The following is a 12567-nucleotide window of genomic DNA, read 5'->3' on the forward strand; positions in this document are numbered from 1 at the left end:
TGTTGTACAGAAAAGCTGTTTCAACACACAGGCTGCATTGATGAAAATGGTCTCTACACACACAATTCTTAGACACGGCCAAGGCTTCATTCTTGCCAGGCAGTATCACCACCTCATCCTTTATGGAGTGGTAACAGTTGCTGCTAAGGCCTCACAAGGAGATGGTAGAAAACCTGTTCTGTGGCACTTGTGGGAGATTCAGGTTACTTTATGGTCTCAAGACAAACTGGAGACAGTAGCATTTGCAGTAGTCAGGGCCCCCCTCTACCCATCAGAGCGTGGATTCACTTCTGCTGCTTTTGGGAAAGAGGTGAATTGAAACTACTGAGCACTCATGTACTGACATGGCTGGTCTTGTAGTCATTTCATGAGTTTTCAGTAACTTGTCTGTTGCCTGATGAAGACAGCATTTCCTAATAACATCATAACCATGGTACTGCTGGCTTGGGAGTGGTTGCAAAGTATCTGCTCTGGATTAAACATCCTCTAGCCTGGAAAGCCAAATCGGGAATGAAAGTCTGCTTCAAGAAGGGGCTATACTGTGTAGGGGTGGGATTTTGGCATGACAGAGGTCTTTCATCTGCTGAGCTACCCATGTCATGAAGTGAAATGATGCTTTCCTGCCACTGAGATGGATTTGATTGCCAGCGTTGAGCAGCCCTCAGCACCCTGTGTGACCAGACCCACCCTTCAGAGATGAATATTTGCGTGTAGCTCAGAAATGCAAAGTTGGCCAAGGTCCCTGGAGGTCATCCCTGGTGATGTTGCAGAGCTGTTTTCCTTTTAGTATAGCTTTTTGGTCTGATGGAGTTACATCAGTGGAAAGTAAATGGTCAGAAAAAAAACCTGTCAAATGAGATGAAAATGAGTGTCTTGTGAAATACACCTCTCCACTGTCCAAGTCCAACATGGAGACAAAGATTTATGATGAGATGTTCTTATCAGTGAGCTTATGGGAGCCAGCTCTGCTTTAGAGACTCTGGAAAGAAAATTCTTCTCACCAGTTTGGCAAATGCTGAGGTAGAGATGTTTCTGCTCAACCAAACTGACACAATGGATTTTGTAAAATGGACTGGGACATGTTAAGTAATATGTAATAATGTAGAATCATATATAAGTGTGTATCATTAATTATCATAATGTATTGCTATTAATCATACACATATTTGGAAAAAAATGGTGGAGGAATATGTAACTTTGAAGGGAAGGAAAAGCCTTGTTAATCACTGTTAAACTTTACTGAAAAATCTGAGCAGTCAAATAACTCCTTTCATGAAAAATTTAGAAAACTTCCCTGTTTAACCAAATTCGTTTCACCTCTGCTGGAAACATTCTCTGCTCTGCCTCACACACAGAAAGAATGGCTCCATAACCCCATTTAAGACTGTTGTTTGCCTCTGCATGGGCACCAGTGTAACAGTCCTGTAGTAATTATTTATCTTGCCCCATTCCAGACCAGTGCAAAGTGGGAAAGTGGAGAGGGAGTGTATGTGGTTACTCTGATGCCTTAGGTTTTAACTTCCATATTTTTCAAATCCTGTACTGCCTAGTGTGTAACTCTGAAAGTTTCTTGTAGCCTGTTAATTTCTGCTCTCTCATGCTAGGCAGACATAACAAAGCCTCCCTGGGCCTGCTCTCCAAGGACACCAAGACTGTCCTAGGCCAAAAAGTATAAACCAAAGAGCCTCTAAAGGGAGGCAAGCGGAGGGGAAATTACATCATTAAACTGAAGCTTTAATTGGAGAATTAACCCTGCTATGCAAATGAACCAAACCTGTAAAAGTGTGACGAACTCATGACCTGTCATCCACCTTGGGGTCCATCTTGGCAACAGCCTCTGGCTCCCCAGGGGTACCTCTGAAGGCCTTTCAAATAAATACCTACTTTTATTCCCTTACTCCTGTCTAGTCTCTGTTTCTAGGAGGCCTCTTAAGGCATCAGCTCTGGAATAGATGTGGAGACTGGCAGAGGTACAGTGAGATGTAGAATTTGAAGCCATTCAGAATTTGTTTCTCTATGTAAATGAGAGAGACACACAGATAAAGGTTTTGTAATTGCCTCAGCTGAGTTATAATTAATCCTAAGAATAAGGGCTGACTTATGGACATGAAGCTCCCCTTGTGAAATAAGTACTGTCTCGTGCTTCTTTTGACGTATGTGCTTGTGCATAAAAGGGCGTTTGTGTTTGCATCTTCTTATACAGAGAGTAATGTAGTGGCCCTGGTAGACCTCCCTGTGTCATCTGGACACTGCTGTCCTGCCCCTGTGCCCCTAAAGCAAGGCATAAATGTCCAGCAGCTCCCTGGCCTGTGAAGATGGGCAGCATTTGGCCTGTGGAGCAGCTGCATAGCCAGGGGCTATGGCCAGGAGCAGGAGGAGTGTCAGGCAGGCACTGAATGTCACCTTTCAGGGCCCAGAGCTGAAAGGGTACTGTTATAATCTGCATTCCTTCCTGACCACATCCATGACCTGTTTTGTGGAGCCTTTGAGAGTGCATCCAGGCACACACAACAGGGCTGGGATGTGCGTCTGTGTCCTTGCCAGCTGCGCACTGTGAGCAAGGATCAAAAGTTCATGGATGCTCTGCTTTTCCTGTGGGCCATCTCACCGCCGGTGAGGCACACTCGGTGCTGGGCTGACTGGTGTGATGGAAATTGTAGCATGATATGAAATGGTCTGAGACCTCCAGTAGTAGTAGAATGCAGGGTAGGTTTGTTCATTATCTCTAGGGACTGAAATGAACCACTAGTTCTGTCTTAGCCTCAACCCGAAAACAAAAGTCATGGGATTGGCTGCCAGAGATAGTTTTCCTCTCTTTTTCCTTGCTGCAGCTCTTCCTGGAGGGGTTGCTTTTTCCCATGTTCTCTGGATTTAAGTTTGCTGGCTCATAGAATCACTGAATGGTTTGAGTTGGAAGGGACATTGAAGATCATCTAGCTCCAAATTCCCTGCTATGGGCAGGGACACCTTCCACTGGACCAGGTTGCTCAAACCCCCATCCAACCTGGCCTTGTTAATTGAGTTTGGTTTGTTCGGCTCTGGGCCACACTGCTACAGGCTTCTCAGATGGTCAGTTCAAGATGGCAAATTACATCTAACTGCTAACTTGCCTCTGAGTGGGGCAGTGCTGCTGGATACTGTCCCTGTTCAGTAACTGTAGAGGAAGTTAGCCACTTGTCACCCTCACTACAACTAGATGATAAGTGATAGACCAGATTTCCCCACCCCCTGCCAAAAGTTATGCTGTCTCAGGTTGGTGTTCAACAAATGGACTTTTTTGTCTCTGTATTTTCACCACTTCTGCTCGCTACCACTCCTCTCACCATCCCTGTGGACAGGCCCTCACAGAGGAAGGAAACAAGAGGCAGAACCAGGAACAAACAAGTGGAAAAAAAAGTAACTGGAGGAGACAGGAATAGAAGAGACAGATGAGGATGGAGCCTGGCCACAGCTTGGCTCAGGCTTGTCTGAGCTCGAAGTGCATATGCCCAGTGACCATTTGCCCAGTGCAGCTATGGAGGAACAGCTGTATGGCCTCAGGGCGGTGTGCGTGGACATCTGCCTATGGGAAAAAAACTGCTCCTGGTTAGAAAGACCCCTTGCAAAGGCATCTCCCTCTTCCCATTAATTGTGCAGGAGAGGCAGACCTCCCTGTGGAAGAATGCTCAACTGTGTCCCCCAAGGCTTCATCCCTGCTATATCTAGATGTCTAAATTGAAGGTCACCATCTGTGAACTCAGTGTCTATTCTCCACATTTAGGGAGTGGAGGCTTATTTAATAAAGCTGATACAGTCTGGAAAGTTTTTAATCTCATCCCGCAGTGGACAGCTGGCCGTGGTCAGGGTGTCCCTTCTTAGACTGCTGACTGTACTCGTCTTTCATGTCCAGGGACTACAACTGGGAGTTTAGACCTGTGACTTTAGTGTAGCCGTGTAAAGTTTGCCAGAAGGCACCCCTCCCTACGGCAGGCTGGGATAATTTGTCTCTTAGAGGTGTCTGTCGGTCGTTACTTACAGCTCAGGAGAGCCCGGCTGCTCGCCCACCCAGTTTTTCACACCGCAGGGGCGGCACGGTGGGAGTGATGGGACGGTGGGTGGAGGAGTCGCTCCTTCCCGCGGGGCAGGCACTGCTGCTGGGCTTTCCTGCCGGCCCCTCCGCCCCCGCTCCGGGGCTGGGCAGGCAGCGCTCCCGCCTGGAAAGTCCATCAGGAATGCGAAAGCTCCTCTGTGTTGGTCTGAGCTCTGTAGTTTCACACAACAGCCATCCTGTTTTCAGGCACTTACTCCCCACTAAAAAATGAGTCCTTCCTTCACCTCTAGCAGGGGCTTGTTTAGAATTCACAGACTATGGTCTTATCTATTTATCTATCTATTTATCTATCTATCTATCTATCTATCTACCTATATCTATTTCTCTCTCTTTCTCTCTCTCTCTTAACTTAAACCCCAGAATTTTCTCCATAAAAACCTTGATAGGGGGTGCTGGAGCCCCCATTTTTGCTCTGAAAAGACAGACAACCAGAACCAAGCCTGGTTCGCCACACAGCTCTGGTTAGTTCTGTGGAAACCAAGATAATTAAGAACTTGGTATTACAAAAATGATCAGCTTGAATCCAGACCTCAGTTAGCTCCTGTTACACTCTACAGACTTACAGACTTAAAATCCTAAATCAAATGAGCAACATCACTGCTTTCTCTTAGCAGTCTTTTCTAGATGTGATTTTATAATTAACTAGTAATTTTTGCATCTTTTTTTTCCCATTGCATATTCTGCAAGTGCAAGGCATGATGTTCCTTCCATTTGGGACATCAGCAGCAAGCACCATTTTGTATAGTATGAATATATAATGCTTCTTTGCTTTTTTCCTTAAATTTACAAATAGAATTAGAGAAGAAAAAAAATTTTTTCTAGCAATATAAGGACATCTAACAACACTGTGTCCCTGGCTTTCACAATTCCAGTGTATTCCTGGAATGAATGAGAATTATCACAAATGTTTACTACGAGCATAGTAAAGGCCACAGTATTGCACATGCCAATAACCTGCCACTAAATTAGAGTTTTTCTGCCAGCTCCATTGTGTGTGTGGCATCCTCTAACTAATTCTCTGGACTTCTGCCTGGCCTTCCACTGTTATCATGGCTAACTCAGTGATGTAGCACAAGTCTTAATGGAGTGTGGGTTACGTGGGGTGATGGCTGTTTGGTGAACTCTCACAGCAAATAGAACGATCTGTATCCCTTTGATGTGTGCCGTCTGGAAATCCTACAATTACTATACCAATCAGTGATGTCTTACTTGCTCCTTACTGTGCTATCTTCTTGCATTTCATGCATTTCACATGATCTGTGAAGAGGGACGCTTCATCTTTTTCTGTGTTTTTACAGCATCTCCAGCTCTGGGGTCCTCAACCATGGCTTTTTTTTCTTTGTATCAGAAGAATCTTTGAAAGAAGAACTGGTTTTACTTGTATGCATAAAATTGGATGGGAGGACACCTGTAAATTAATGTTTTCATGGAATATATATTTTCTGTGATTAAAAAGATCTTTCTCATGCTGGCAGATTTATTGCCACACTACTGCAGTCAGGGGGTTGTTGAACTGTGATAATGGAGATAGGTATAAATTGATTTGCTTTCACAAAACATGAACAGGTACTTCTTGAGTTACAGGAGTGTAAATAAATTCCTATATCTTAAGTTATTGTCACCTTGTTGTTTGTAGACAATCAGATTAAACTGGAACCTGTTTTACGATAAAAGAGCATCTATTGCATGTACTCTACAGCCCATGGGAAAAAAATAAAACAGAAGGAAAAAAAGCTTTGAAAAACACACTTTTGGAGGATTAACTACCTCCAGCACAAATGGAACTCTTTAACAGAAAATGCACAATGGTCCACCTTATCGCACTCTTTCATCAGACTCCTGTAGTAAGCGGCTCTCCCCAGAAGCAAGGGAGACAAGCCATGGATGTACATGCATGATGCTCATTAAATGAGAACATTGGAGATAACTACTGATGACCTTATGGATAATCCTGAGGGAGCTGGAAGTGTTCATCTCATATTTCAGTATTAGAAGGTCAAAAATGGTTACTCATATTTCAGTAACAATTGCTTCTTTAGGAAGGCTCAGCTAGCAGAAACCATCCTTGCTGTTTAATAACATGCAGTTGTTCAGGGCAAAATGTCAATAGCATAATTCTCTTTGTGAAGAATAAATGTTGCATTATTTTCCTTTGAGCTATTTTGCTTGTAGCCATGAAATTAATGTAGCATCTGTTTCTCCAGTTGGCATATACTATATGTAGAGTGTAGATTATGTTATCTTTTATCTGTTTTTGTCTGATAGAGGCACAAAGAGTTTGCCTGATGTAGTGCTTAATTATCATACCACTGAGTACTGCAGTGGCATTTGTAAACCTTTGAAATTCCGGTATAAAGAACGAGGATGAGTGATTGTCAGGATAATCTTGTTAGTAATTTCTGATGGCTGAAAAGGTGAATTTCCCTCCCTTAAATCTCACCCCACCACCCCACCCCTCCCCAATATGCCCAGTTTTTCCTAGTGTGAATTGCTAAATCTGTTCTTTTATAACTTCTGTGGCAGTCTAATAATGGTACGTCTGCTCTGTTCTCCTCCTGCTTCCTGTCTAAAGTGTCTTAGTGTCTGCTCAGTGAAGCTAATGTGATTTGTGTGCTCTTTCTCTCTTTGCCACTTGTTACGGCCATCTCAGGCTTTGGAAGAGCTGTGTTTGGGCAGAGAGTAACGGGTGCTGGGAGAAAGTCGAGTTCTAGTTCCTCACTGAAATCACATGATGGCAAATCTGGGAATTCCTGCTTCATTTATGAGTGTGCAGAGAATGCAATGTCACTCTCTCCCCATCCAGAGACGCTTACTACAAAGAACTGAGATGGATTCCACAGTGACAAAGTCATTTACTCAAATAAACTCTCTTTTCAGAAAGTGAGGGGCATCTCCCTCCTCCCTCAGCTGAACCAAGTCTTTTATTTTTGACATCTGTGCATCTTTTTTTTTTTTTTTTAGTTTTTTTAGGTTTTTCTTTCCAAACAAAAGAAACTCTTCAAGAATTCTTCAGAAGAGCAGGTAAAATGCAATTTTTCTACATGAAATGTTTCCTAGACTAGTTTAATGCAGTTCTGTTATTTTGTGAGGATAACTGTTAATATGTGCAATGAAATATTTCATGTTAAAAGTTGATCAAACTTTGCAATTAGTGCAGGGTCTCTGGACAGGATTTATGTGTACCTTAGTGTTCAGTATTTTAAAACATCCATGAGACACATGGAGTATATGTTATATTCAAATTTGTTTTAGTTGTGTTCCTATTCACCTTTACATTGTCTCAAAAATTAACCTTTCCTAGGATATTTAATATTTAAAAGATTGTTTTAATTTATTTTAGATAGCAGATTCTTTAGGGACTCAAACTTCTTGCTATTGTTCATATATATCATTGTTACCCTTCCTACTCAATTTATGTATAAGAGAAGAAGTTCAGGCTTAGTTTTTGGACTAGATGTTCTGTAAAACATGAAGCTTCATGTTTAAAAACTTTATTTAGATCTGTGTTTGGAGATAACACATTGATGTGGATGAATGCATCTCTCAGGTACAATGACTTAATAAAAATTGAATCACTTTTCTGAAGTATTCCTTTTCATGGATTTTACTCATGTTGGCTGTATTTGTGACAAGCTGTTGTGATTTTTCCAGTCACCTTGCTGAAGTAGTTTGCCAGCAAGGGAGCAGTCTGCAGACCAACAATGGGCTGGTCTGTTCTGCTCAGCCCTGCTTTGGCTGAAAGTGTAAGAGGGTAAAACTGCCCTACTTCCCCAGAGCTTGAGGTTTTACAAATTAGCTGTGGATGTTTGCTTTTCAATGAAACTTAAGGTGAGAAGTCAGGGGATCAGTCACTTAAATGTAGTTATAAACTATTTTATGGGGAATGTTTGTATGTATATTTTTTCAAAATAAAATCTATAACTCATATGAAATAGATGTTGAAGAGCTGCAACTTTCGAGAGTTGTTCAGCTAACATGTAGGAAACATTCTGTATTTCTTAATACAGTCATAGATGGAACACAGACACTTATTTGCTTTCTGAACTCTCACAAAAATAGTTGGTCTTCTCACATGCTGCCATCAGAATTCCTAGTATTTCCATGAGGGCAACTGCCATAAGCTGCCAAAAGCTCAGCTTCCAATGCAGAATTTGGTCGAATGGTGGGAGGCTGGTTTGGACCTCAACAGTTCTCTCTTGAGGCGCCCTTATGTTGTCTTTGTTAAGAAGGACACCATGAGTTAGTCTGAAACTTCACTGGAATGAAGAAGACAAACCACGGATGGCAGAATTGCTGAAATTTAGAGCTGAACAGATCCCAGTGAGTACGATCCAGAAAAGTTGTCTGTTATGGGCTTTTGCTAGGCTAAATGTAGGAGGAGAAGTGGTTCCTCACTGCAAACATTTTAGATGCTGTTTGAGTAGAAACAAAAAAAATTCAGGCTTGTGGCCTGATGTCAAGGGAGAAAAAAGGAAGAGAAGAATATTAGTCTAAGGGATTTGTTTATGATTTTTCCTTCAGAAGGTATGTTAAATAAAGCTATATATATCTATAAATATATATATATATATATACACTATGAGAACTGAAAAAATTAAACTTTTGCCCTCTTTTTCATTGGTAGAGAAATTAAGTACAGAAGGAATAAAATGTGTCACAGAAGAAGAGCCTTGTTAGACTGAGACAAGGCAGCAATTATTTCTATAATGCCTCCCAATAACAATAGCTGCAAAATTACTAAGGAAAAAAATCCCACAGTTGTGGGTTGGTTTTTTTTTCTTTTTTTTTTTTCAGTCTGTGAGTGAGTGCTTTTGCCAGATCACATTTTCCCTTGTGGATTAACTTTGAACTGCCAATTAAAAGTTATTGCTAAATCCTGTTACAGCAGAAAGCCTTCAGGCTCATATTGTTAAGATTTGGCCATTGCTCTTTCACATAAGAGATTAAACTGCTGGGATTTTGCTAAATTACTTTTGTACATTTTTTTAGAATAGCCACATAGCCAGTATATTTTTTAGCAAAAAGGTAGGAACTGTATTAATTTCTGCTTATTTCATTCAATTAAAAACAAAGGGGGAAAATTGGAACTGAGACAAGAGTTAATATTGTTCTTGACATGTGTTGATAGTGCAATGAAGTTTGCCTATCAATACAGTGATGACCTGGTTTCTTCTGTAAGAGCTTTACAAAACCCTGTCAGCCTGTCCTACTTAGAAAAGAAAATTGCTGAAATCTGTGTGGCAAAGGTTAGATGAGCTTTTCTACAATTTTTGGGCAAAGGAGACAGAATACTGCAATAACCCTGCTGTTTCCAACAGGCACACTCTATGCGTCATTGCTCTGAGCAGGGACAAGTTGAACATTATCTCAGAAGCCTCAGAAAGCTTTGTGGTAATGGTTGGCAGATGTTTACTTTTTTTAATGTGGTCACTGCAGGATCATCAGTTGCTTTAAAATCTCTGTGTCCAGTTAGGAACAGATCAAACAGAAAAGAGGAGTGAACGCACTGATATTTTAATTTGCCTGAAAAAAGAAAAACTGTTCAGTGTCGAGTAAAAAAGCTCCATAGTTGTTGTCAAAACCATCCATTCAGTCTAAGATATGTTGACCATAAAAATGTATTCAGCCATAAACCAACATCTGGGTTTTTATGTTTTCCATGCTTTAGCCCTGATCCGGTGGCCTTGTTGAAAAAATTGCATGTCTTGCAGAAATATGACTGCACCCATCATTCTTCTATCAAAGAGAGCAGAGAAAGGGGTGTCTTTTTCAATGAGTAAAGATAGCCTGGAATGAAATAAAAGTTGTGTTCCTGTTCAGCAAACGAATGGATGCTTCCATGCAGGGTACAGTATCTTCTGCTGATGAATGACTTTTTCTTGCACGCATCAGCTTGTTTCGAAAGCATCTTCATGGCACCAATCAAAAGAAGTTGTAGGCTGGCAAAAATCCTTCTGCAGCATTCAATGGGTTTATGTACCAGGTCTGTGCTATATATAAGAATAAAACAGGTACTGAAGAGGAGTCCTTGATAATTGGTAGCAACCGCCACAGTGGGGATTTCTGGGGCTCTGGACTTCTCCGTCAGAGAAGGTGGCTTTTAAAATGGAGCATCTGAAAGTGCAAAAGGTCCAGGGGGGCTATTGAAGTTTCATAAAAGCCTCTCCTTAGGTACATGACACAGGACAAAGGAGGGCATGGAGACATCTGTCCTCCACAGGTTTTTTTAGTATGCTTGCCATTCCTTAGCCATCTCCACCACCCCTCTCCCCCTCCACCCCTTGACAGCAGATGGCCTTATCTTCTTTCATGGTGATATGTCACTTCAGAGGCTTGCAGCGTCAGTTGGCTCAGCACTGTAGAGGTCTCATTTGATGCTCATTGCCTTTGCGAATTTGCATAAACTCATGCAAATTTTTACTCTTTTGGGAGGGGTAATTATTGTTGCATTTATTTGATCTATAGCACTGCCAGCACACTCTGTGGATGCCACGCTTGAAGTCTCCTCTAACCATTTCTCTCCTCTGACATCAAGTGCTTGTAGCAGAAAACTTCACCTCCTTTACACATATCATTTCAATTATTAGTTTAATGTAACATAGAGAACGCATCTGCTACATTCCTTTTCTAATTAAATAAAGAATCTTGGAATAATGAGTCTTACAACTTGCAACTTCTAAATTGACAACAGCACTGATTATTCTTTTTTAATAGACTGGTCTATGGTCTTTCTGGTTGCTTCACACAAAGGGACAGCAGGGATGGTTTCCTTTTGTTTTTGTTTTGTTTTTTGTTCCCCCACTGGTTCCCAGCTATTGAATTCTGCTCAGACCCAATAAACCTGCTTTCTGTTGATATTGCTGTGGTGCTGCAGCTTGCAGCTGAGCCACCAGAGATTTGGATTTGGGAAATGAGGTAGAGCCTCATTCAGCTAATGCCACAGCTGGGCTGCAGTTCTCAGCAGCCTCACAGAGGCGGCCTACAGGGCACTCTTTTCTAGCAGGATTAGAAGTGCTGCCATTGCTTTTCCCCAGCTGATATAATGACTCCTGAGAAATGTTTAGTCAAGTATAAAGGAGAGGGACTTGCTCATGCTGGGGTGCTCCCAGGTTGACCCAAAACCAGAGACTTGCTCTGCTCTCAGGCTTTGAATCAAATTGTGTAATACTTTCTTTCCTATTGTTCATGTGATAATTTGTTAAAAATCTTATTTTTTTATCTGAGACCAGGAGGACTTGAAATATACATTTTCATCCCAGTCCAGTGTCAACAAGCCAATACAGTTATGCGACTTTTGGATTTGTGGATTTGTTATTATCATGGATTTGTTAATTACTGTGCAGGGAAGCAGCTGTCTCATAGGGTGAGAGACACAGCTGGGATGTATTTTGTGCTCTGCGAGGAGCAGCAGCAGGGTGAGTGCAGCGAAGAGCAGTTCCAGCTGCACCATGAGGGAGCTGCTTTAGTGGGGGTGCTGGGAAGTTTACTGGTTTGTGTGAAACTAAATCAAAGCAGAAATATAAGTGTGACATTTGGCACCAGTCTTTCTTGAACACCCTCAAAGGGCATTTATGGGTGATGTTTCCTCTGAAAGAGGTTCTCTTTCAGAGAAGTAAAGAAATACAGCATTTTGTAATTGCTTATCCTAGAAATGCATTTTTGTTATGACTTTAGTTTTATAAGTTTGCAATTTGCTTTTTGATCAGAACAGCTGTATTGGGTAAACTGCTTTGTGAAAACTATATTTAGTTCATAACACAAGCATAAGAAATATTTGAGATTTTTCCATTTTCTTGGTAACAGAGCAGGTACAAGGTGAAAAATGCCAAAAGATACACTACGTATAAATTGGAGAGATGATGCAACTGTTCAGGATCTAGCTGACAAACTACTACTGCTCTTAAACTACAGCCTCTCTTAAATCAGACATTAATCATAGTCTGTAGGCATAAGCATAATTAAGGCAATATTTCTTCATCTGTAGAGACAGCATCCAATAATTGTATGATTATGAAGGAGCCATTTTAGTGTTTGCATGCCTGTCTCTAGTGCTTTATCTTTACAAGCTGTGTCTGTTAATTTTGATCTCTAGTTTTAGTTCCTTGTACAATTCAGGTGCCATAAATTCCACAAAACTGTGGAGATCTCATGATACATGAGTAATTTAGAAATTTGCTTTGATCAGTCTAATCAGAGCTCTGGAGGCAGAAATATTTGTCAAAGCAGTATCGCTTATCATCAGCAATGTTCATCATCAGTAATGTTCACTCAAAGCACTTCTGAATATTTGCCATTTGTATTTAGAAATGAATACAGGAAGATTTGTGGTTAAGGGGCTGTTTAGAGCAAAAATGGTTTCTACCTGTTTGGTAGCTCCAGCAATACGTTTTCTTTTACCTTTTCAAGGACAAAATGTATCTTTGCAAATCTCTGTTAATTATCTTCTAATTTCCTTATTGGGTAATTAATCTTTCTTG

At 41.2% G+C, this 12567-nt stretch overlaps 1 protein-coding gene across 11 annotated transcripts in view; it reads left to right on the plus strand.

The window, feature by feature from the left end:
• The first annotated feature begins 6487 nt into the window (after nucleotides 1-6487).
• OCA2 (OCA2 melanosomal transmembrane protein) overlaps nucleotides 6488-12567 on the plus strand; it is a 192121-nt gene continuing 186041 nt past the window's right edge. For 2 of the 11 annotated variants that reach the window (XM_032100280.1, XM_032100284.1), the window contains exons 1-2: nucleotides 6708-6970; nucleotides 7052-7111. The gene's annotated coding sequence lies outside the window, so the exon portion shown is untranslated. Of the gene's footprint in view, nucleotides 6505-6601; nucleotides 6624-6699; nucleotides 7112-12567 lie in introns of those variants that run through there. The other 9 variants (XM_032100283.1, XM_032100288.1, XM_032100281.1 and 6 more) reach the window with 8 other exon arrangements.

The sequence above is a fragment of the Corvus moneduloides genome, chromosome 2 (genome assembly GCF_009650955.1).
Source record: "Corvus moneduloides isolate bCorMon1 chromosome 2, bCorMon1.pri, whole genome shotgun sequence".
Taxonomy (NCBI): domain Eukaryota; kingdom Metazoa; phylum Chordata; class Aves; order Passeriformes; family Corvidae; genus Corvus; species Corvus moneduloides.